This window comes from Lissotriton vulgaris, chromosome 1_1, assembly GCF_964263255.1.
Source record: "Lissotriton vulgaris chromosome 1_1, aLisVul1.2, whole genome shotgun sequence".
Classification (NCBI taxonomy): domain Eukaryota; kingdom Metazoa; phylum Chordata; class Amphibia; order Caudata; family Salamandridae; genus Lissotriton; species Lissotriton vulgaris.
In genome coordinates, this window is record NC_141685.1 from 1972858100 (window position 1) to 1972881580 (window position 23481).

Consider the following 23481-nt stretch of genomic DNA (forward strand, 5'->3'; position numbering starts at 1 on the left):
GGCTCCCCGTCAACAAAAGAATCACCTTCCGTCTCCTCACCCACGCACACAAAGCCCTACACGATCAAGGCCCGAGCTACCTCAACAACCGCATCAACTTCTACGCTCCCAAACGCCATCTCCGATCAGCCAGTCACGCCCTCGCCGCCATCCCCCGCATCCGAAGAACGACAACGGGAGGAAGGTCCTTCTCCTACCTGGCCGCCAAGACCTGGAACTCCCTCCCGACCAACCTGCGCCTGACCCAAGACCACCTCTCCTTCAGGAAGAAGCTGAAAACCTGGCTGTTCGAGCAGTAGCAGCACCCCCCCCCCCCCAAGCGCCTTGAGACCCTCCGGGTAAGTACTGCGCTCTATAAATGTCTTTGATTGATTGATTGATTGATTGATTGATAACATAACATAACAACATAATCCCCTTAGTGAATCTGGAGCCAGAGCAGTATATGCACTTTGAAGTCACCCCTACTTCAAAGGCCCAACTGTGTATAAGTACTGGACCTTTGACTCTACCAAATCAGTACACTTTGAGATCTGAAAACACTCTGACAAGAAGAAGAACTGCTGTGATAAGGATTGCTGCTTGCTGCAATGCTGTGCTGGAAGATTGCTTCCTTGGTATACTCTCTGCTGCCTGCTTGCTTCCTCTGATTGTCCAAGGATGTCTACAAGAGCTAGCTTACTAACCTCTTGTTCTCAAAGACTCCGGGACATAAAAGTATTTTGCTCCTGTGTCTAGCTCATTGGAAGTGACTCCAGGTGCTTGCTTCAGTGAAATCTACACGTCCTATGCTGCAACGAGCAGAATGGACTCATCAACACTGAAGCAGGAACAGAATCGGCGCATTGCACTTGGGGCCCCAGCAGCATCATCGGATCCTCCACAGAGACCACTGAATCACTAGCACTGCTGAAGCTCAATCAACGCATCCCTTTGACAACGTGGAAAAAACAGTGCATCGGCTACTGAATCAACGCATTGCAGAACTAACGCCTAATCCCCGGAAACCGGTGCATCACCATCAATGCACAGAGAAAATCAATGTATCTCCTTGACTGTGGTAAATAAACATTGAAGAATGGATCGAAGCATACCGCATCTTTAGTATGCGACCAAGGATTAATGTACTTTTGCTCAGCCAGCCCTGCATATATCTCCAGCCAGCCTACGCTCCATCACGGGCAGCCTGAACTCTTGACTTTGTCCTGGCCCAGTGCAACTCCTTAACTCTTAAAGTGCTTTTTGCTTCTAAGTACTTTTTTTGCATTTAGGGCCAGATGTAGGAGCCCTAATACCGGTCGGAAACGGCCGATTTCGTCCGTTTCCGACCGGTATTAGGGTTTTCAGATGTAGGGAGCTGAAAAATACAGAATCGGTATATTTACCGATTCGGTAAAATTACCGAATCGGTAAATTACCGAATCGGTAAATATACCGATTCTGTAAATACAAATGTGGGTGGCACAGTTTACAGTGCCGTAGGCCCTTAAGAGTCGGTATTTTACCACACAATCCTATTGTGTGATAAAATACCGAATTCAGGTGTGCATGCACATCTGTGCATGCACACCTGTGCAATGTGACACACAGACATGCCCTTAGGGCATGTATCTGTGTCACATTGCACACAAGCCTGTACTTGGGGTGCTAGAGGGTGTCAAAGTGACACGCCGTGCACCCTTGCAGGATTCGGTATTTACCTATTCTGTAAATACAGAATCGGTATTTCCAATTGATTCCTCTGGGCTTCTAAGCCCATAGGAATCAATGGAAAATACCGAATCTGTATTTACAGAATCGGTAAATACCGAATTTTACAGATTGGGTAATTCAGATTTTAAAATTACCTACATCTGCCCCCTTCCCATTTACAGACTCTTAAATACCGAATCGGTAACATTCGGTATTTAAGAGTCTGTAAATGGAAATTACCTACATCTAGCCCTTAATGTTTTAAAAATCATATCTCGACTTCTACTTATTGGATTTTTCTTGTTTCATTCTTGTTTTATTTATAAAATGATACTTTGTTTTTCTAAACCTGTGTGGAGTCTTTTTGTGGTATTTTTACAGTTTTACTGTTGTTTTATTTCACAAATACTTAACACATTGCCTCTTGAGTTAAGTCTGACTGCTCTGTTCCACGCCACCAGAGGGTGAGTACAGTCTAATTTAAAGTGTGCATCTGGCTTACCTTGGCTAGGAATGTGCTTCCTGCTTGTACAGGGTTGTTAGAACAGGCATCCTTAGTGTTGTCTTTCCCAAAACTTGTTACCTGCTTACCTCATTTTTTTTGCTGATTCTTTTTGTTGGCCTTAGGACTCTGATCACTTTACCACTGTTGACCAGTGCTAAAGTGGACGTGCTTCTCCCTTAAACATGGTAACATTGGTGTACACCCAATTGGAAGACGTGTGGCCCAGCGGCCAGGGTGCCGGACTCCAGACCATGGGGTTCACGGTTTGATCCCCGGTGCCAGCGGCAAGTTAGCCCAGCACCATACGACTCTGGACAAGAGCTGGCTTAATCTTCCAGAGAGCCCCCAGTGCCAGGACACCTCTCCGGAAGTGCTGTGCGATTTACAAATGCTGGTATTCAATTTATTGGCATATTTAGTTTACTTATAAGTCCTTTTTAGGGTGGTTATACCATATATATATATATCAACAAGGAGAGAGGTAGGGAGGTAGCAACACTCTTATTCCCCACTTGACATTATGAACAACAATAAAAGAGTGTTACTAGTTGGAAAACACAAGGGTATTCGAGCACATAGAGAAACAGCACCTATGTGGTGTGTCTAGAAAGCCCTCACATACCGACCTGGTCGGTGACATGCTTCATCATTGGGCCCCACTGGGAGTGACCGAATGCCACCCCAGTGCGCTTCAACGCCAGATTTAATGCGGAGCGGGTAATGTGAAGATGTGGGAGCTAAATGATAAACTAAGTGAATAAGAAAAGTGTGAAGTGGTGAGTTTAAAAATGTCTTTATTGTATCAAAAATTGTTTTCATGGCTGATCAAAAAGACATATTAAAAATGTGTTGGACAACAAGACCAACTAAGTTGAATGGTCTGTTTCCAATACTATTAAGTGATGGTCAACATGTTTCTGCCAATGTCGGTTTTATTTACCTGGCATTCGTCAGGATCTATAGTGAATTATACCCCGGCGGTATGGACACGCTAAGGGCCACCCTACCAAGGGACGTGAAAGTTAAAAGTCGTCTGAAAAAAGTGCAAATGAAAGGGACCACACAAATAAAAATATGTTGGTGGTAGGTTCCCTTTAGTGTCTCCAGATTGTGGAGACCACAAAAATTAAAATGCACCTGTGGAAGCAAACAACACACACAAACATAAAGAGACAAACAAACAATTAGTTTTATGCTCAAGAGTTTGTGAGTAATAAACAGTGACTTGTGCTTGAGTGGTCCGACAGACACACACATCAATACACTAGCTATAAAGTTAGTGGCTCCGCCTGAGGGTGTGTGCTGAGCTGCTGTCTGCAGGTCGGTGCAGTGAGCGTCAAAATAAAATGCCCGTGCGGGTAGGCATCGAAAATTGCCCACAGGAGCGCGTGCATGCTTCGGTGTGCCAGAAGGGGCCAAGGAAATAGGTGTTGCTATGGAGGACAGACAGACTGTAATTGTAAGCCCTTAAGCAGCACAAGGCGCGCTGCATGTGTGTCACAGGCGGATCAATGGGCCAATGGCCATTGACCTCTCTCCCCCACATAAGGATAACAAATGGGCGATGGTTCTCACTTGTGAGGTGAGAGAATATCACCACATAGACCTCGGGAGGGGGGTGATGGCGTATTTGGCACACCCTGTAAACAAAAACAAAAAGGGGACAAACTTTAAAACGAGCCGTAAATAGTACTCAGCTGGTGTAGATAATGTGGACTCAGAAGCACTCACGCCCGCGACGCCAGGCACCCATATGTAAACCTGCACGTTCCCTCTGAACCGGGTCTCGATGATGGGATCCCGGTTCTGGTGAGCGGAATAAGTAGCGAGCCCAGGGCGAGGCGCTCGCATTTCCGGGGTGGGCGGGGCTACGGAGCGCCGGCGTGGTGTTAACCAATAGCCGGTGGCGCTGTGGTGGGTAGCAGTGCGGTATCACTCGTGGAAACTAGAGCACTCAATTGCTCGTGTCTTATAGTCTTATAGCCTTTGAGCAGGCTGTATTTCAAGATCTGGAGACTTGCCAGGAGCCCACCACTTATGGCAATTTCAGCACCGAAGATTACCAAGCACTCAAAACTCTAAAAAATAACACCAATATTACTATCAAACCCGCAGACAAGGGAGGGGGCATTGTCATTCAGAACACCACTGACTATAAGAAAGTCTGTCAAGATCTACTGAATGACACTAAGAACTATACACCCATGTACCATGACCCCTCCGCGAATCTCCAAAACCGCATTACCAACATGGTCAAAGAAGCAGAACAGAATGGGCAATTATCCAAAAATGAGGTGGATTTCTTATCAACCAGCAAAGGCATTGTCCCTTATTTTTACACTCTTCCCAAAACCCATAAGAATAAACTGCCACCACCGGGCCGACCAATAGTATCAGGCATTGGGTCTTTACTGGAACCACTTTCAACTTTCTGCGACTATTTTTTGAAACCGATCATTCAAAAAAAAACTACATACTTAAAGGATACCAAGAGCCTGCTCCATCTTTTGAAAACCATGTCCTTTGAAGCGGACTCGGTGATATTGGCTACTCTAGACATAGAGAGCCTATACACAAGTATCCCTCAAGACGGCACAATCAAAGTATTGAGCTCTGCCCTGGATTCAGCTACCTGGGATTACACCACTCCAAGAGAGTTCATAGTAGATTGTGCAACTATTGCGCCCAAAAGAAAACTTCTTTGCATACAAAGGACAATTGTACCTCCAGTGCTCTGGCAGCAAATTCGCCCCTAGTGTGGCGATATGTCTATGATTTTGAGGCTAGATACATCCTACCTACAGACAACCCCTTTGCCACCAACATTTTCTTTTGGAGGCGCTACATAGACGACGTGCTCCTAATCTGGCAAGGGAGCATGGAGCGTCTTATGGAATTCCTGGAATGGATCAACACTGTTGACAGGTACCTCAGGTTCACCCATACAGTGAGCACCACTGAAGTGGTATTCCTTGACGTAGTGGTTACCAATACCGGTAAGTCGCTGACCACCAGAACACACTACAAAGCAACCGCCAAAAACAACCTACTGGAATTTACCAGTTAAATGAAAACCGTTAAAGGAAAACCTACCCTACGGACAATATTTGAGGATCAGACGCAATTGTAGCAGCATTGACGACTTCAAGCAACAATCTGCAGATCTTACAAATAAACTACAAAAGAGAGGTTACCCCAACCATATCTTGAACAAGGGTCTAAAATGGGCACGTAACCAACCTTGTGAAGCCTTACTAGAGCCATCTGAGAGATCTCCTGAGGAACCACCACTGACCTGCGTCACTACCTACAGCAGCCTGTCCAATCTAATGAAAAAATCAATCAATAAGAATTGGAAAATCATCATCAGTACAAAGAAGACCTGGCAAAAACCACTCTTCTCATTTAGGAAGGGGCGTAGTTTGAAAGATTCCCTGGTGCATACCAGACCTCAGGAAATCACTGTCATGCCAACACGCAGTATCACTGATACATGGAACCTAGCCAGGCTTACTGGACACTTCCCATGCTCCAACTGTAGCGTGTGTCACTTAACAACAGCAACAAAATCCTTATCGTTGGAACCTGGAAAGATATAGTGACACAAATCACACACCAATTGTAATTCTTCCAATGTTGTCTACTCGATTACATGCCCCTGCATGCGACGATATGTGGGGATGACAACCAGGAAAATCAAGCAGAGGGTGTTTGAACATAGAAGCAATATAAGGTGTCGAAAAGCCACAACCAAAATGAGCGACCACTTCCTACAAGCCAATCATACCACCAACGACTTAAGGTGGACGATCATAGAACAATTGAATGAGAGTTCTAACATTGCAGAGAGACTCTTTGAGAAAGAGCAGAGGTGGGTGTACCGTCTTGGTACCCACCAAAATGGCTTTAATGATGAGATACCTTGGGCCCCGGTCCTTAAGTAACTGTAGTCTGACTATATATGAGTTATCATACTGGTACTGTGAGTCTTGGCACCATTCACTTGTAATAGGTTTGCCTACTTGAACTCCCCCTCCATCTCTGTGCTCCTGTCTGTAGGGCTCATGACCAACACCGTCGATGTCATCACCTCACCTGGTGTTGTGTAGCCCATCTTTTGGTATCATTTTTGCAAATGAGATTCACAAACATTAAGCCACACAAATAAGCTCCTGCTTGCTGGGCTCCTAACAAACACCGTTGATGTCATTTACATCACTTGGTGTTGTGTATGCAACCAGATGGAGCCCACTGTTTGGGAGCATTCGTGTAAATAATATTTCCGAACAGTAAGTTGGCCCGTATATGTGTATACCCCACACCTGCACATTGACCATCTGTGTGCTATCACATTCTATATATGCACTGGAATGCAATTGGGTACAGTTGTTACCTCTTTGCCCCACTCTTTACTCCTGTGCGTTTACATGTCAGCAGTGTCATATCAAATAAAGTTTTGTTTTTCCACCCTGAATTGACACAAGCAATTTAGCGCTCTAGTTTCCAAGATTCATACGGCACTGCTACCCACCACAGCGCCACCGGCTATTAGTTAACACCACGCTGGCGCTCCGTAGCCCCGCCCACCCCAGAAATGCGAGCGCGCTCGCCCTGAGCTTGCTACTTATTCCGCTCACCAGTACCGGGCTCCCATCGTCGAGTCCCGGTTCAGAGTGAACGTGCTGGTTTACATACGGGTGCCTGGCGTCGCAGGCGTGAGTGCTTCTGAGTCCACATTATCTACACCAGCTAATTACTATATACGGCCCGTTTTAAAGTTTGTCCCCTTTTTGTTTTTGTTTACAGGGTGTGCAAAATACACCATCACACCCCTCCCAAGGTCTATGTGGTGATACTCTCACCTCACAAGTGAGAACCATTGCCCATTTGTTATCATTATGTGGGGGGGAGGGGTCACCGGCCTTTGGCCTATTGATCCGCCTGTGACACACATGCAGCGCACCTTGTGCTGCTTAAGGGCTTACAATTTCAGTCTGTCTGTCCTCCATAGCAACACCTATTTCCATGGCCCCTTCTGGCGCACCGAAGCAAGCACGCGCTCCAGTGGGCAATTTTCGATGCATACCCGCACGGGCATTTTATTTTGATCATCACTGCACCGACCTGCTGTCTATGACGCAGCTCAGCACACACCCTCAGGCGGAGCCACTAACTTTATAGCTAGTGTATTGATGCGTGTGTCTGTAGGACCACTCGAGCACAAGTCACTGTTTATTACTCACAAGCTCTTGAGCATAAAACTAATTGTTTGTTTGTCTCTTTATGTTTGTGTGTGTTGTTTGCGTCCACAGGTACATTTTAATTTTTGTGGTCTCCACAATCCAGAGACACTAATGGGAACCTACCACCAACATATTTTTATTTGTGTGGTCCCTTTCATTTGCACTTTTTTTAGACGACTTTTAACTTTCACGTCCCTTGGTAGGGTAGGCCTTAGCGTGTCCATACCGCCGGGGTATAATTCACTTTAGGTCCTGACGAATGCCAGATAAATAAAACCGACATTGGCAGAAACATGTTGACCATCACTTAATAGTATTGGAAACAGACCATTCAACTTTGTTGGTCTTGTTCTCCAACACATTTTTAATATGTCTTCTTGATCAGCCATTAAAACAATTTTTGATACAATAAAGACATTTTTAAACTCACCACTTCACACTTTTCTTATTCACTTAGTTTATCATTTAGCTCCCACATCTTCACATTACCCGCTCCGCAGTAAATCTGGCGTTGAAGCACACTGGGGTGGCATTCGGTCACTCCCAGTGAGGCCCAATGATGATGCATGTCACCGACCAGGTCGGTGAGTGACGGCTCTCTAGACACACCAAATAGGTGTTGTTTCTCTATGTGCTCGAATACCCTTGTGTTTTCCAACTGGTTTTACCATATAGCCAGGAACTGTAAATTAAATGTTGCTAGTGGGCCTACAGCACTGATCGTCCCACCCACACAAGTAGACTTTCAAACCTGTCTTAGGCCTGCCAATGCAATACCTGTGTGTGCAGTTTACTGCCATTTTGGCCTGACATTTAAAACCCTTTGCCAAGCCTTAAGATCCTCTTTTATTTCACATTTGTCACTCCTATAGTAGGACCTTAGTTGTGCATAGGATAGGGTGCTGCGTTAGTAAAAGGTAGAACATGTACTTTGAAATTTTGCATGTCCTGGTAGTGACAAACACCCAACATTGTTTTCCACTACCTTGAGGCTTACGCCTCTGATTGGTTAAAATTGGGCATTCTTTATTACACTTCTAAGCTGTAATTCCTGGTTAGAAAGTAGTGCCTGCATTATGTTTTATATCATTGGAATGGGAACAATAAATCCCCTTTATTAGTAAAGTTGGATTTAACATTACTGTTTTAGAAAAGTCACTTTTAGAAAGTGTACATTTCTCTGCTCTTACTGCACTGTATGCCTGCAGCCTGTCTCCAATAATCTTCTGGTGTGCGTGACAGCTACACTTTGAGCATTCACTCTAGACAGTCACAAACACAGTAAGGTTAGGTGTGTCTGAGCATCCATTTGTATTCTCACAGCCCTTCCTGAGCAGGAAGGGTTGGAGGAACTGACCCTGCAACTAAATAGGTAGTGTCTTGTCTGCACACAGAGGGATGATTACCCCCTACAGATAGTCTGGATCAAGCTCTGGAAAGAAAGGACTTTTGTGGACTTCAAACACCCTTCTTTATAGTAGCTAGTCACCCCCACTTCAAGGGCACAACTGGGAATAAGTGCTGGGTCTCTGACTCGACTTAAGTAGACACTACTGAACCTGTGAAGAGCTAGGCCAGGAGGAAGGACTGATGAGCTGGTACCAGGAAAGCCACTCTGCTGGATGGTTGCTCTGGACGGACTGCTTTTCTGCTCTGATGTGCTGCCTGATACTTGCTGTTTGCTACTCTCTGCCCTACTGAGGAAAGGACTAGACCCATCTCACTTGCACCAAGAGTTACTCCAAGGGTTTGCTGCCCCCCCATGTTCTGAAGTCTCAAGGATATCAAAGACTACCTACAACCTTTCAATAGCACCTGGACTCTGCCATCTGTGAGTCCCTTCCCTGCTAAGTGCTGCCAACTCAGTCTTGGGCCCTTGGAAGTGAGGTTTTATGTGCTACAACTCTCAAAGCCGATGTAGCGCCACCATTTCACCAATTGGAACCAGTAATTTGCATCTGATGGCAACACATTGCCAGCTCCTCTTCGGGAGGACGACAAAGTCTCCCTGAGTGTGTGGCTCATTGAACATATCACTGGTTAATGTCAAAGCATTCCCCTGGTTCGCAGCTAGACAATGATGCCTCGCCTCCCAATCCTTCGGATCAACAAAGAAGCTTTGCCTCCCTGCTCCTCGCAACTCGATGTATAGGCAGGTCCTATAAATGTACTGTTTTCAGCAGGCCAATGCTGGTGCCTGATTCTGACCTGTGCTCAATCGTGGCCAGCCTGAACCTTTGGATTTGCCCTGGTCAAACGTAACCAGATATTCCCTGTTTGCCCTTTATGACTCAAAGCACTAGATTTTAATTTACTCTTTAACAATTCATAATTCCAATTCTGCTCATTGGATTTTTGTATTTTGGTCTTGATTTACTCAAGCAATTATTGCCTGTTTTTCTAACACTGTGTGGGGGCTTCTTTGTGGTGTTTTCATTGTGTTACTCTGTATGTGTGTGTGTTGCCCAAATACTGTACACATTGCATCTTTAGATAAGCCTGACGGCTCTGTGCCAAGCTGCCAGAGGGTGAGCACAGGTTATCTCAAGGCATGCATCTAGTTTGCCCTGACAAGAGTGTTGCTCCCTACTTGGACAGGGTGCAAACCTATGCCAACCAGAAACCCATTTTTAACTAGGGTGCATACTCTGCCAATCAGACACCCAATTTCATTAAACAAACTTTTTCTCAAAATCATGTGAGGACATCATGTTATAAGCATCATGTGCAAACTAATGAGATGCAACACATAAATTCCAATATAGTGAGAGCTTTTGGGTAAGCTAATGAGATCTTTAAAGGGTGATCCTTTATTTGTGTTTCTGTATGTGAGAAAATACCTTACTTGTTGGGATGGCTGGTTATATATCACAAGTAATAAAGTCACTATAATGTTAGGTCCAGTCAAAGGTTTCAGTAATTTAAACCTGTGCTCACCCGCTGGTAGCTATGGTACAGAGCACACAGGCTTAGCGTAGAGAAAATGTGTAAACCTTTAGATGTTAAAATTTGAAACATATAACACAATAAACATCAAAATATATTTTTTGAAAATAAAGAAAATATAATGAGCAAAATGAGATGAAAATTACATAAATCCAAGAGGAAATGTGAAATTTTAAAGATTTTAAGTGGAAAAAACTCTACGATACCGAAAGCACCAATGGTAGTCAATGGCCACAGTATACCGAAACCTAAGCATGATTTAAGACTGATTGCAATGGAGTGCAAGTTGGATAAACAAAGTATATTGACCCCACTAAGGCCTGGGGGCCTCATTTATGAAAAATGGCGCATCGCTGCGTAAAATCAGCGATGTGTCACTTTTCATTCCACCCTCCTTGCGACATGCTAGATGCATCATATTTACAGTATGACACATCATTTCGCAAGGAGTTACAGATACGTCAGTATTTCTGACGTATCTGTAGGTGCAAAAATGACGCATTGCTGGAGTGTGTCACAAAAGTGACGCAACTGCAGCAATGTGTCATTTCAGATGGCCAAGTCCCATTTCAAATGTGCCTGCGTCAGTCTCACGCGTGGTGTGAAGCAGGCGTAAGATATTGACGCATAGATTTCACTGCGTCACTTCTATGAGGCTTACTTGCATCGAAAAGCCCACCCTGCATACATTATACCTGGCGCAGGTATAATGTGGCGCAGGGGTTTACAAAGTGACGCATCTACCTAGATACGTCACTTTGTAAATATGACGCAACACTGCACATTTTTTATGCTGCTGGTTCATCCCAAAAAGTGACACACTGGCAGCGCAAAAGTGCTGCAAGGGCTCATATAAAGCCCCTAGAAGTATAGAAGTTCAGAAAGATTTAAATCTCCAACCTGGAAGGGGACTTGGTTGTTTTTCTGAGAAAAAACTTTTCTCCATGTGGGATAAACTTAAAATTCAATCAGATGCTCTGGATCTGCTGTTTCTTTTTGCAGTCCACTTTCTTGAATCCCTGGAGCAAGAATTTTGAAAAGGTTTCCAAGCCCCAACAACCACAGGAGTACACTTCCATGGCCCCCAGGACTTTGTTTGGGGGTGCACTTAGAGACTCCCAGGGGACAGGGAGATGGCAACAGCAAAGTCCAGTCCAGGTGCCATTGGTCTGCTGTCTTCACAAAAATATCCTCTTTATCTTTTATATTCCTGGAGCCACAGATGGGATCACCCTTATGATACTTGGAGATCTTTCTGAGCTTGGATTTCAAGTGGAGGTGGGGGTCCAACCTCCTCAGGTTCTTCTCGCGGGTCACAGATGCCAAGTGCAGAAGGTTCAGTCCACCTGTTATGCAAGTCCAACAGTGTTCTGATGAAAGTGCCTTTGGGTGCAATATTTATGCTCAGCACCAACAAGTGGGTGTGGCTGACTTCCTAGCCAATGGTGTAAAATTTCCTAGGACAACCCTACTCATGTTTCTGTAGTTAGTATTTGCTTTACTGACAACAGGTCCACATTGCCATGCACCAGGGAATTTTCAAGATGACATAAGTCTTCAGACACAGTAAACTGGGGCTCTGATAGCTGGGGCACTGTATCGTGGAGTGTCATAGGATAATAGGGACCTAGTAGCATACATTTTCTCTACGTCCGGGCTGCAGCGAAGAACAAAATAGGTTCACGGCGGCGAGTCATTGAGCATTAAATGAAGCGCGATGTGAAGATTGCTTCCCGCTGCTAGTCCATGCGACACACCTGACCTACGTGTGTTAATTGGCTCCTGGTGATTTCTGCGAGTGCTCTATACGGGTAAAACCTTGAGTTTTGAAAAAAAGTCTTTTTACTTTTTCACATATATATCCTCACGGAGTGGACGCGCCTTAGCGTGCGTGGTCCCCCCCCCGGGGGATTTCACCTTATGGTCCTGATGAAAGCTGAGCCAAATGATGCACTAAACAGCAGAAACATGTTGACCTCTTGCTACTAGGACATAGTGATTTCTAATAAAATCACCACATAGTCCACACTTGTTTTTAATGTGACCAGCTGGCCCATTAATAAAGTTTTTTTAGGTACAGAGGGCATCTTTTTAACTTTGCACTCACCACACTTGAGCACACACAACCTGATTTCAAAAAACCAGCTCCACTGCAGTTGCAGGCGTTGTAGCACACGGGGGAACACTCGGTCTCCCCTGTGGGAACTCCATGATGAAGCATGTCACCACTAGGGTGAGTGAGGGTTCTTTTAATAAATAGAGTTGTTCTGTCCCTTTCTCTTTACTTTTTTAATTCTTTATCTCCCTTTTTTTCACACTGTGCAGATCACATGTAATTAACATTTTATGCCATGAGTGTATTTCCACACCATATACAATGACCTTATAGAAAAGTTAATTAAGCTAGTCAGGAAGTAGCCAATTTCTGCTTGTTGTAAAGGTGAGAGCACATTCACTGAGCAGTTTGCTGCAGTGAGCTGCTGTGCAAAGTCAAATAATTAGTCTCAGTCTCAAAAAAAGTTAATGAAGCGGCTGTGTTTTGAAGAGAAGCTTTACTCATTTAAAGAAACAACATTTCCTATTACACCACTTTGCTATAAGCCAAAGTCACATTTCCTTATTGTACAATCCACTCTTTAAATACATCCAGCGTACATTTTACTGCATTTTGACATAAATCGTAGGGACAGATGTGCATCTTAGTCATGCATCAAGGTTCATTACACATTGCCTTGGATTTATAAAGCACTGCTGAAGGATTACTTGTCCAGTCGAACATTTAATTTCTTTGGATTTTATAGCAGGGCAAATGTAATATTACATGCATTTTTTCTGCATTTTACAGAACATCTGTACAATTAAATATTAAGATCACACACACCCTGCCCCCACTCCCAAACTCTTGCTAAACTGCACAACACTGTGAGTCAGAATGTTCCCTGCTTCTTCCACTGTGTTGGTGGGGTCTGTTTAGTCTCCTCTCGCAAAATTTCACATTCGGTTTTCTTCAAGTGGCTTAAAGTGGATTATTCTGAAGTGTTCGGCTCGATCAGATCTCTCCACAACTAAAGCAGTGGCCTGAAACAGACAATACCAAAAAGAAACTCTAAGGCAATTGGGATATTGTCTAATATAATGCTGTTATAATTGCTTTATCCTTGTCAGAGATATGATTATTTTAACATAAGGCGCCTTTGGGAATTTCGACATTTATTATGAATGTTTATTTATTTGTGTTTTTTATTTTTAACATTTCGCTCTTATATGTAGTAAAGGCTGGCAACAAGGAAAACTTCCTCACTTCAAAACATTCAAGTCTATTTTTTATATCTCTTTAATCTAAATGCTTACAATCGCTACACGTGTTAACTTTTTAAGGTGAAATGGCACCCTATTGTAATATGCTATTATCAATCACAGTTGTGTTTACTAATAAATATAAGCGAAGCGTAGTTTACGGACTGAAAGGACACATTGTTGCTTACTTTCATAAATATAGATCGTGTAAGGACAACAATTGAAAACAATTGAGAGTAATTTTTATGACAGTCTTTCAAGTATGCATTACATATTTAACAAAATATAGCTGTGGTTTTCTTGCCGCGCATGTTGATCGCAGACACACGAGGTGTAGCCATTCTCCGGCCATTGTAAATCGTTGCATTGCTTTCATTACAAGCAACCAACCAACCAACAACCAATCCTCGGGCCCTCACGCACGCACATTTCAACTGGAGAAACCCAAAAAATATAAGTTCAGTGATACAGACGAGGAGTGAGGCAACCGTGTGGAAATCAGCGCAAAGCATAGATATACATGGATATTTACAACTGCTCTTGGAAAACTTTCACCTAAACATTAAAATTAACAAAGTGCTCAATATCGGTAAATTGAGGTGCTCGAATGCTAGATTTTCTACTCAGTGTTTTCCGGATGAGCTAATACGTGTATTTTCCCGAGTGATGGCTTTTGCATTTGTATCATGTATTATTTTAGGACATGTGTCTAAAATAACAAAAAGCATGCACTACAAAGAGCTACATAAATATACCTCTGTATGTCCTAGGAACAGGCCATATATTATCTGGGCATACATAGATAAATAAAGATAAGAGCTAGATATTTCTAACCTTATATTGTCTGCAGAAAAGCCATTTATTAGCCCAGGACAAGCCTGTGAGCACCATAGTTATACCCCCTACAGTGCCTAGAGTTGGACAGAAAACTACTGCTAGGTAGGTTTGTGAACAGCCAAAGCCTATGGCAACCTATGAGTTGACAGTATTGACACAAGTGCAACGTGAGAGCTCTGTTCACATTCTTTAGGTAGCAACTATAATTGAAGGCTATGGGTTGCGTATCGTGTCCTATGCCGATGGCACGCAGCTGGTCATCTCCCTGTCGCGTGCGTCCGGTCTTGCTGCGGACAGCTTCAGAGCATGTATGCAGGAGCTTGCCTCTTGGATGTCGACCAACTGCCTGAGGCTGAATGGCAGCAAGACGGAGGTGGTCGTGGTGGGGGGGGGGGCCCGTCTGTATGGTCATCGGCATGGTGGCCCTCCTGTCTGGGCCGGGTCCCACACTGTGTCAGTAAGCAAAAAATCTAGGTGTATGGCTCGATGCGGAATTAACATTTGTGCCCCAGATTAATAATAATAATAATAATAATAAAAGCATTTTATATAGCGCCTGGTTACACCAGAAAACAGTGTGTCCCCGCGCTTAGTGAACAAAGGACAGGGCTGTTAGCCGGGAGAAGAGAGGATTAGACGGATGGGAACCAAAGAAAGGGACTTATAGCTTCGGGAACAGATAGGGTTTTAGTTTTTGACGGAACATTTTCTCTGATGGCTCCATCCTGAGTTCAATGGGAAGAGAGTTCCACTGTTTACTGGCCAAGTATTTGAAAGACCGTCCGCCCAGCCGCGCCCGGTAAATTCTGGGCACTTGAAAAAGCATGCAGCCTTGAGATCTTAAATGCCGTTTGGGTTGATACTTGGTCAGTAATTTTTGGAGGTATATTGGTCCTTTTTCTTGGGCAATGCAGTGAGTCAGGCACATAGTTTTGAATACAATGCGCTCTCGTATGGGCAGCCAGTGGAGGGTGGCTAGGGCACGTTTCCCTGAGGACTTTCTCGATAGGTTGAGTGCCAATCTAGCAGCTGCATTTTGCACGCATTGGAGACGCTGAAGACCTGTTTTGCTCAGACCCATATACAGTGAATTACTGTAATCAAGATGGGGTGTTACCAGATCATGGATTAAAGTCTTTCTACTAGTTGCAGGGAGGGAGTCCAGGGTCTTACGTAGAGTCTTAAGGATCCAGTAACATTTGCCTGCAATCCCTCTGGTGTGGTGTTCGAGGGACAGAGTAGAGTCTAATCTAATAAGTTATTCACCTGCTCTGAGGGCTTTGGAATGGCGCCGAGTTCTGATGGCCACCATGCAGACAACCAGATGGACGGAGTATTCCCCAGCACGAGAAGCTCTGTTTTATTTGCGTTGTGGCACAGACAGTTGGTATTCATCCATCTAGCTAACTCACTGAGGATGGCCCCTTGGTCGTTTCACCTGGGGTTTATTTATTTATTTATTTATTTGTTATTCGATTTATATAGCGCGTTATACCCTGGGGTCTCTGCTATGGTGCCAACGGCGTCTGAGTACTTACCCCTCTCAGTGGTCGCAGGGGAGGTGGTGAACTGTCATCCTGCAGCACACCAGAGGGGGTGGAGGTGATGTTTGGGATGCAGGCCTGTCCCTCAGTAAAGCCACTTGCTGGCCCATGAGGTCCAGCATTTGACTGATGCGGTTTTTGATGGACCTCATCAGCAGGATGAGCTCGCGTAAGAGTTCATCAGACCATCCACTTTGTCCCTGGACCTGTTTGTAGGCCCTGATGACTCTGGTGAAGAGGTCCAGGGATGGGGTTCTAACCTCCTGATGTATGAGGGTGACCCTGGCCCTCCCACCTACCCTGCTGCCACGGACCTGTTGCTTCACCACTGTGGGTCCACGGACACTCTCCCAGCCGTCCACTGTTGTTTGTGTGGGCTGGTCATCCCCTGGGACAGGGAGGGTGTTGCAGGTTGCACTGGTGGTGATGGTGGTGGCAGAGGACGCACAGGCCGTAACAGCAGGGCTCTGCTGTGCTGTTGTTGTTACATCAGAAGTGGTGGCGGGGAGGATGGGGTCTTGGGAACCGGTGCTCCCTGGCATGCCAGATGGGCCGGCCTCAAGCTCATCGTCCTGAAAGTCCTGGGAGTCTACATCCGAGAATCCATGTACCGGGGGTGGAGACTGGCTCAGCTGGTCATTGATGTTGTCCTCAGCAGTGAGTTCTTGGTCACCTGTGGATTAGATGGGGAATGGTCAGTGTTGTGCACTCAGCAAGAATTCTGTTAGCTGTTTGTCATCCAGTGTCTGTACACAATAGACTGATCTTCACATCTTTTGCTATGTGCAGTACTGTGCCTCTTGACATGATGCAGAGGTACATACATTACTCGTATATGTAGTCAGATGTCGATACATTGCATGCAAATCTTGCTGTCATCATGTTTACAGGGACCAGTTGCCATGTAGGGACCAGCACAAATGATTTTAATAGTTCTCTGAATGTAGATTTGTATGCTACGGCTGACGTCACATCTGGCCATGGAGTGGCTATTGTACTGTACTGCATGACTTTGACCTGTAATGTACATATTTGTATTTATGAGCCCACACATGCTTCCTGTGATTGTACATGCTCCTTGCTGATTGTGCAACATAGCAATGCACTCATCAGTGTGTGATGTGCATGGTTGTGCACAGTCTTCCTTGTGCATGTCCGTTGGTGTGTGACTGTTATCTTTGACCGTTTCCTTTGCTTACCTGTGTGCCCACTGTGTATGTCAAGCGGGGTCAGTGTGCATATTTGTACATGGAGAGGGCTGGTGTTTGCACATGGCCCCATTTTATTGGTGACAGATGTGTGGCTGCACGTACATGCTACCTACCTGTTAGGTGAAGCAGAACAATGCAATGACTGCCACATGCTTGTGGGTGGGAGGGAGTGATCCATCCTGCTTAGGGGTGGGACAGGGGGCATGGTGGGAGTAGTGGTGCAGGCCTCCCTCCTGCACAAAGCCCTCCCAGGCAACATGGCTACTTACCTGTTAGGTGAAGGTGAACAATGCAATGACTGCAAACTGCTTCTGTGTTGGTGTGGTGTGCTACATCCTGCTTAGGGGAGGGACAGGGGGCATGTGGGAGTAGTAGTACAGGCCTCCCTACCACACACAGACCTCCCAGGCAAGATGGCTACCTACCTGTTAGCTGAAGGTGAACAATGCAATGGCTTCCAAATTAAGCATGGGCGAATTTTGCGAATTCGCGATCCGCGAATTTGCGGATTTGCGAATTCGCGATCCACAAAATTCGCGAATTTGTGCGAATTGGCGGATTTTTGTTTTTTTGCGTGTTCGCGGGGTTTTTTGCGTGTTCGCAGGGTTTTTTGCGTGTTCGCGGGGATTTTTGCGTCTTCGCGAGCTGCTTGCATAGCGAAGTTACCCATGCAGTCGTTTATGGGAGAGGGAGAGAGAGATAGATAGATAGATAGATAGATAGATAGATAGATAGATTGATAGAAAGAGAGAGAAAGAGAGAGGGAGAGAGAGAACGAGAGAAAGAAAGAGAGGGCCAGATTCCTGAGTTGCCCCTACAGAACATACAGCTTTTTATTTTTAGCAAAATGCATATGAAAATTGTGCTGTAAAGGTCTCTTTTACTTTAACCCCTCCTGACAACTCAAAATGGGTGTATTTGCCATCCTCTCCCTTCTTCCTGTTTTTTATATCTGTAAGTGCTTCCTGATGAGGTTTAATACCTTGGACAGGTGCCGCGTTGCCTACTTGTAACTATTCTCTGACCCTGCTTCAAGGGTCAGAGCAGGGTCAGAGAATAGTTGCAAGTAGGCAACGAGGCGCCAGGAAGCAATTAGCAGCAGGTGTCCAAGTTGAAGTTTATTTGTTTGTAACCCTTTTGTAAAAGGTTACAAAGAAATTAGGTTCAACTTTTGCACCTGCTGCTGTAACCCTTGCTTGGCTGAAAATTCGTCCCCGCTGATTCATGGATTTTACCGCGATTTCGCGAGATTCGCGGATCGCGAAATCGCGGAAAATCCGCAAATTCGCCCGCGAAACGGATTTTACGCCCACCCTTATTCCAAATGCTTATGGGTGGGGTAGAGTGCTACATCCTGCTTAGGGGTGGGACGGGGGTTATGGTGGAGGTAGTGGTACATGCCTCCCTCCCCCACACAGACCTCCCAGGCAAGATGTCTACCTACCTGTTAGGTGAAGGTGAACAAGGCAATGGCTGCAAACTGCTTCTAGGTTGGTGTGGTGCACTACATCCTGCTTAGGGGTGGAACAGGGGGCATGGTGGGAGTAGTAGTACAGGCCTCCCACCCACAAACACCCTACCTGTGAAGATGGCTACCTACCTGTAAGTTGATGAGGGTGATGCAATGGCTCCCAAGTGCTTCTGGGTGGGGTGGGGGGTGCTATATCCTGCTTAGGGGTGGGACAGGGGGCTTGGTGGAAGTAGTGGTACAGGCCTCCCTCCCCCACACAGACCTCCCAGGTAAGATAGCTACCTACCTGTTAGGTGAAGGTGAACAATACAATGGCTGCAAACTTCTTCTTTGGTTTGTGTGGTGTGCTAATTCCTGCTTAGGGGTATGACATGGGGCATGGTGGGAGTAGTAGTACAGGCCTCCCTACCCCACACAGACCTCCTAGGCAAGATGGCTACCTACCTGTTAGGTGAAGGTGAACAATGCAATGGCAGCAAACTGCTTCTGGATTGGTGTGGTGTGCTACTTCCTGCTTAGGAGTGGGATCAGGGGGCATGGCGGTAGTAGTGGTACAGGCCTCCCTCCCCCACACAGACCTCCCAGGCAAGATGGCTACCTACCTGTTAGGTGAAGGTGAACAATACAATGGCTGCAAACTTCTTCTTTGGTTTGTGTGGTGTGCTAATTCCTGCTTAGGGGTATGACATGGGGCATGGTGGGAGTATTGGTACAGGCTTCCCTCCCCCACACAGACCTCCCAGGCAAGATGGCTACCTACCTGTTAGGTGAAGGTGAACAATGCAATGGTGTTTGGGTTGTGCAAGAAAGTACATATCAGTGTGCTGGTTAACATTTGTTTGTACTTACCAGCCTCCACTCCCCGGATACTCCTGTGAGACTCTCAGGATGCAGTATGGCAAGCACCTTCTCCTCCCATGGTGTGAATGTTTTTGGTGGAATGGGAGGGCCACCGCCCGTCTTGTCAGCCAGCTCCCGGTTCTTGCTTGTCCTCTCTTTGACAACCCTCTTGAGATCATGCCACCGCTTCATGATCTCCTTCTTGGATCGCGGGGTGTTCCCTACTGCACTTTGGACTAGCCATTGCCACATTTGTGTCCTTGTGGCTAGTGGAGTCTGTTGGACCAGGCTACCAAACAGTTGTGGTTTCACACTGATTATCTCATTTACCATGACTGTCAACTCACTCTCTGTGAATTTGGGCATTTTCTGTGATGCCATGGTGTGTAGTGTGGAAAGTGTTTTTGGGTGCAAAGGTGTGGTGTTTGTGTGTGAGATCTGTTATATCCTGCGGGATTGTTGGTGCTGGTGTGATGGTGGTGGTGGTGTGTGTGTGCTCTGTTCTTTTGCCTCTCCTGTTAGGTCTGGTGTATGCCCTTCTCTTCTGGAGAGTTGCAAAGGATTGTGGTCAGTGAAGGGGCTGGTTTTATACTCAGCTATGTGGGTGTGTCCCAATGGTGTTTTGCTGTCAGGTGTGTTGTGGGAGTTGTCCTGGAAATTGTATGTTCCTGTTTGGCATTTATTTGTTTCATTGGGATGTGTTTGGTGTATTGGGGGGCATGGCTACTTTTTTTGTGTGCAATGTTTGCCTTTGTTGTGGTGTTTTTGCATCGTCCTCCATGTTTTGTGAGGATCGTCTGCTGCGGTGGCTCTGCAGCAGTTCTTCTGCTGTCTCTCCCATTCACTCCAGTGTGCAACCGCGGCGGGTGGAAACAGTAGATCATACCGCGGGACCATCGGGGATTTCTTAATTTCCCATGCGGTGTCTCCGCTATGCTTGCGGCGGGTTGTTGCTTTTCTGCTGAGTTTCCAACCGCCGCAGTCGTTTTTTGATCGTCACCGCCCGTGTCGGTGCTTTTTATTAACCCGCTACTGCCTCAGTCAATCTTTTTTGGCGGGTGATCCTAATTTGACCGCTGGTTTATCCACGGTCCCGGCGGGCGTCTGTTTCCCGCGTCCGTGGCGGTCGTGGTGGTTTTATGCCCACCATCCTAATGGGGCCCCAAGTCTTGAAAAATGTATAAATGCCTACAAAAGGAACAAAGCTATCAAGAGTTCCGAATAGAACAATCCGTAACTCAATTAACTCCCAAAACATCTAAACAAACAAAAAAATGCATAAATATTTGGAACAACACGTCAAATTGTACCCTAGTACAAAAGGCATGGAATACCTAAACATAATAGCCAAAACTCTCCTTTAAATGACTATCACTAGAAAATTACTAATAAAGAATTTTCAACAATAAAATGCAAGTAAAATTATTATATGTTATCACAAAAATAATTATTATGTGCAATATATTTTAAATTTTTATAAAATAGATATACACACATTAATATTTGTAATAAATTAAAAATTAGCAATAAAAGCATTACCCACCCACAATGATTAAAAGTAAAAAACTTACTAAGCGTATTTCAAAGATTGTAAAATCCATAGTCTGCCAACATAATCCATAGATAGAAAAAATGTTGCCCAAAAAAAAAATGAAAAAATACAACTGTACCAAAAATGAATAATCCACGTAACGAGGGTCCTTGAGAAATCCATAAAAAAAACAAAAATCTATAAAAGAGTAAAAAAACACTCCAGAAAAACAGAATAATTTAAAGAAATGTTAAAAATATATTCGTTAATAAAACTAACAACATTTCTTTAAAAAAAAACGACTCCTTCCGATATGATGAACTCCTTAAAAAAAACACGCAAAACAAAATAACATACATTCCCACCCACATAAAAAAACACAAAAACACTTACTAACAATAATACTAACTTTACATTTCATCAAAATATACTTTAAACACTGAAATCTTAACTCCCTAAACAAGCCTAGACAACATTATCAATACATAAAAACACCACACGTAATTACAACAGATAAAAACATCAAATTCAACTACCTAACTTCTAACTACACTCAGGGGCCGATTCCGATTCCGCTCGGAAATCGGCCCAACCAACTCTTACCTGGAACGGAGTCTGACAGGCACCGTCCTACCCGTGCAGTACGATGTAAAGCCCGTGACCTACAACCGAGCCGTCCGGAAAACTAGCTGTATGACCGAGCCGTACAAAATGCAGCTATCCGGCTGGAAAATGTACATGAGCCGCACAGACCGTAATGAACCCGACTGATACATACCTGCGACGTCCTACACACACAGTACGATGCTAAATGCATGAAACCAGACTGATTCACATGGAGCCCAAGCAGCACGACCGGAGCGGCCCGAAAATGTACCTATCGCGAGAGAGAGCACTACGATCGACTGGCATGCAACATAGAACACAATCAGCGTGAAAGGCAAGGAGCAGCCCGCACAAGCCAACATGAGCTTGTGACCAAGTCAGAAGAACATCTCCTACATGCCCACAAAAACAATGCCAAAAACACAAAAAAAGACCAGTAAAGCAATGACAAAGTCAATAAATAAAAATAAATAAAAAAAACACAGACACACCCACAACTCCACCTATAAAAAGGCAAAAAAGACACTCCCATGACCCTTTGCAAATACAACAGAGCAGCCAGCACAGAACAACTTGAGACACCAACCACAGACACACACACAACTCACCCATCATACAACCCACACATCGTCAACGCTCCACCAAAAGCTCTCACACATACACCTTACAAAACAGACATCACTGGCACCCACACGCCCACCCACCCACATCACCCCTCACCACCACCCATCACCATGCCCCCTAAGAAGAATCCACTGTTCACAGAAACAGAGTTGGAAATATTGGTAGATGAGATCCTCAGAGTGGAGCCACATTTGTTTGACACATTGGTACAAAGGACCCCCATGTTACAGAAAACCAAGATGCGGAACAAGATCGTGGACAAGTTGAACACACAAGCACCAGCATATCGCACAAAGACCGACATCCAGAACAGGTGGTATGACGTGCGCAGGAAGGTCAAGAAGCTCCTCCAGAAGTAACACGCCTTGAGCCAGGTCACTGGCAGTGGTCCTCCTGCCAAACGAGTCTACTTCAGGTCCTGGGAGGTCCTAGGAGGAGAAGGTGCGGGACATCCTACCACCAGAGCCATGGCTACCAGACATACCAGAGCCTGGTGAATACACAAGCAATATACTCATATATACTATGTCGCAATACACACACAGCACCATTAAGGGGACAGTGAAACCATGCGCTGATAGCAAAGGCATAGTAAACCAAAGTCAATCAGCCCAAGAAGTATATGGCAGTCACACAAACACAATAATGGCCACCTCATAGTGATTTGTAAGTGTGTCATGACATGTACAAACCTACCAACAAATAGGGCAAGGCAGTGGCACTAATCTGAGTACACACTGTCAGACATCCCTGCCACCACAACCACTATCTCACATTGAAACTGACTGACAGGAAGGAAAAGTGGGTGGTGTGCTGCTGAAGTGAGTGTCTACAAAAGCATTATGGGTTTGTTGTCACAGATAATGCCCCCTCTCACAATTGCACCATCAATACCTCTCTGAAGAATGATCACCTCAGAGGGGCCTGAAATGGCCTGGTAAGTACTCTGGGACTGGGCTATGTTGTGGATAGCACAAGGCCCTGCTGGGAATTGGCCACCAGTAAACACCAGGACTCCACTGTCTGCCATCTTGTCAGCACAGGCACACGCCTCACAGGGAAGCAGAGTCAGAATGAGGGGAGTGTGGGCATGCTGCCCAGGGGGTTGTAGGCAAGAGCATGCTGGAAGTTGCA